The sequence below is a fragment of the Camelina sativa genome, chromosome 14 (genome assembly GCF_000633955.1).
Source record: "Camelina sativa cultivar DH55 chromosome 14, Cs, whole genome shotgun sequence".
In the NCBI taxonomy this organism is placed as follows: domain Eukaryota; kingdom Viridiplantae; phylum Streptophyta; class Magnoliopsida; order Brassicales; family Brassicaceae; genus Camelina; species Camelina sativa.
In genome coordinates, this window is record NC_025698.1 from 20,006,852 (window position 1) to 20,010,635 (window position 3,784).

General features: G+C 31.7%; 1 long non-coding RNA gene across 1 annotated transcript; it reads left to right on the forward strand.

Annotated features, from left to right (window-relative positions):
• LOC104742063 lies at positions 251 to 2,426 on the forward strand. Its single transcript, XR_760423.2, has 2 exons — positions 251 to 541; positions 640 to 2,426. It is a non-coding gene; the product is annotated as an uncharacterized LOC104742063 (long non-coding RNA).

Genomic DNA, 3,784 nt, shown 5'->3' on the forward strand with positions numbered 1-3,784 from the left:
GAAATTATTTTTATTGGGACATTTAATACCTAATAGTTTTGGATTGGAATAAAAATACACTAAATAATAAAAATGTGTCATTTAAAATCTAAAATAATAACTGATGTTATTTTCATATCCACGATTTTTCAATAAAATCAAAATTCCAATTTTATCCTGATTATCTAATTAATTATTATTTTTTAATATTAATTTTTTTGGTTTTATGTAAACCATATTAACCGCGAGTTATTCCCGGTTATCTATTTATTTCTCTCTTCTTCCTCCTCTCTCTAATCGTCGTCGCTTCTCCTTTTTTTCACCTTCAATCACCTTCAAATCAAATCTTCAAGAGAAAAAGAAGAAGTAGAAGATGTAAAATTTATTTTACTTTTTCATTCTGATTAACCCTAAACCATACCTAAATCGAAAAAAACTGGAGAAATCATCACTGCAACTGAGAATTCTCAGCTCGATCCAAAGCAAGAACACAAACTTGTTTCTTTTAAATCGAAACCTCTCATTTCCTGCCAACGTTAATAATAATAATAGCTCTGGTCCGGTGAGTACAAAGTTGCTTCTTCCACATAAACCCTTTTTTTTTGCTTGACCTTTCATCTTTTAAAAAAAAATTGAAACTTTGAGATTTGTTTGGCTCAGGCACGAAACGGAGGCTACACTAGTGGAGATTTCATGACACCTAGACAGAATTTGTATGTTGTCAAGCTTTCAACGTCGGTCGTTGATGGTAATTATGATGGCTAGCGCATCTAATTAAATAGAGTATCTCACGGCAATTGAAGGCAGAGACGGTGATTGAAGGTGAGAAAGAGGAGAAGCGACGACGTTTAGAGAGAGGAAGAAGAAGAGAGAAATAAATAGATAATTGGGATTAACTCGCGGTTTAATATGGTTTACATAAAACCAAAAAAAAAAAATATTAAAAATAATAATTAATTAGATAATCGAAGTAGGAATTTTGATTTTGTTAAAAAATCATCGGTATGAAAATAACAATGGTATTTCACCTGCACCATAGCAAAAAAAAACCTCTATTCCCATTTAGACACGATAATCGATACAACTCTTTTCACCATGCTTTCCGACGCCGGTAGAGCTCTAGCTCGCCGGCGTCGGGATATACTTTGTTCACAGTAATCTTTCTACAGTTTTCTACAAGCTTTTCTCAACTTATTTTTAATACTTTGCAATCCCTCCCTTCTTTCACTTTGCTCCTATGGGGCTTCAATATACGGCGATAGATTAAATAGAGGTTTCCCAGTGAACTTCATATCTCTCGTCCGAAACGTTCCTTGGTCAGCGAGGTTGATGAAGGAGAAATCTTACTTGTGCACTTGTTCCTCAACTGCTAAATCTGAGATTTGTCTCCCAAATATCTCTAGATCTATGGATTCTAGAACTTTCGTAATCCTCGTCGCTCTTTGCCTCTACGGGATCCCCTTGAAGTCAACTATACCAACTCCTTGTTCCTCGATGGAATGGAGCTCTGCCTTGACGCTGGAACCGGTGATGACCTTGACGGCGGAAGGATCAAACCTAACCCTACCGAGTTGCCTTTCCATCTTCTCCTCTCCGTACACCCGCGGCGGCTCAATCAACACATCCCCAACGGAAGCAAATCTAGGGTTTTGCTTGTTGGGCTTTTTTTTATTGCTGCGGCCCATCTCTCTTAATTCAGCCCATTGAAGAAAATTTCAATCCACGTACAAATCACAGCAGGTCCAGGTTTATTCTTTTTATCTCTCCTCTAAAGCCTTTTATAATAATGTTTCGTCTTCAAGGCTTGATCATCCGAAGACTGTGCTCTTGCCCTGAAGCGACAAACTATAAATGGTTTTACGAGTACTCATCACGAATCCTGCTAATGAATTATCCTCTGTTTCAAACCGTTGAAATCTTAAGTTGGAAAACCATGGATGAAATCTTGCCTTTGATGTTTCTACCACTAGCGCATCTGCGAATACAACCCAGAGTTGTCATCTCTCTGTTTTGGCTTCAACTTACTCGAACCATGGCTGTCAATTCTCAACAAACTTCCAGCTCCCCATCTAGAATTGCACTCTTATCTGACCTAGAGGGTCCACGGCGACCAAGCTCTCCTGTCACGGAGGGAACCTCGGCTCGGCCTTCCTCGTTTATGGAGAGAAACTTCACAAAATGGTTAGCTGCTCCTTGGTGGTTTGCTAAGTACTCTTTATCAAAGTAACGAAATCTGTTGATAGTGACTATCTCAAAAATTCCCGAACTGTTCGTGGAAGTACACCCTGATCTCGTTTGTGGCATGTTGTTAATCAACCTCTGTTTCCGAGTTTCTATGGATTTATCCTCTAGCTTTATTGCTTATCTTATCTATGCTAACTCTATTGTAAGCTTGTACTCCAAGATTATGTACCAATGTTGTTCTCACTCTTGGGACGTTTGAATGAATACAAGTATGTTGTTTGACAAAAAAAAAAAAATAAATAAAAGAAAAAATAACAACAGTTATTATTTTAGATTTTAAATGACATATTTTTATTATTTGGTGTATTTTTATTCCAATCCAAAACTATTAGGTATTAAATGTCCAAATAAAAATAATTTCAGGTTTTTTTTTATATTTTTTTCAATCCCAAAATAAACGAAAACGGAAATCTAATTAAAATAAATACTAATAATATGCAGTTAATCAAACATAATCTCATCAAATCAAATCATTACGGTAAACATCCCAAAAATATAGCTTAAAATATCAAACTATATAGAAAATAAATCATCTACTTTTCCTAAGATATCGCAATCATTTAATATGCATTAATCGTCCATAATTCAATATTCCTATATAATACTTATTGGCAAACAGAAACTAAACATTTACATTTGAATCGTTTCATCAATGAACTAAAGTTACTAAAATCGAATATATTTGAGTATATACCTTTAACATCTTCCCTAAATCAAAACAAATAGAATCCCACAATATATTGCAAACTTGCTAATCAAGACTTTTAATCGTATTGCAGTAACAAAACCCTATCATAAACTCAACCATCTTATTATATAAAGCTTGATGACAAAATTACTCATTAACAAGATCGTGACATTTGTCAATTGTATCATTTAGATATTAATATATGCCAATTTTAAATTTATTAAAATTATAAAAATAAAAATATAAAATTTTAAAACCTACCATAAAAAGGTTTTAAATAAAAGTAAAATAGAAAAAAAAATCTAATTTTATTTAGAAAAGATTATTATAAGGAAATTATATATATATTAAAATCGAAATTATAAAATTGTTTACTTATTTTAATTTTAAGTTGCTAATTTTACAAGAAAAAATATTACTTTTTATATAAGATAAAAAAATATGATTGTGAAAATTATACAATTAATTACTCATTGAATCACCTTTACATAAAGAAAGAGATTGTTGAAGTAAAAAAAAATAAAATAAAAATAGATCGTCTTATATTTTTTCACCAATCAAATTATTTATTCAAAAAAACTGATATTTTAATATATAAAATATGAGTATGTGAGATTAACATATGCATTTTTGTAACTATAAAAATGTTAAAGTGAAGAGACATATAATATGTTATTTAATGTGTTCAAAAAAACAATTTGTTGGTAGTAGTAGAGACTAAAGAGTTTATTTTAACAAGAAAATATATTTGTGTGTACAAATACACTTTTAGTGGTAATGTAGATAGTAGATTTATAAATGGATATACATTAGTGTATTATAGCAAAAGTTTATCTCTTTACTTTTATACATTGTTTTTACTTACGAAAAGAA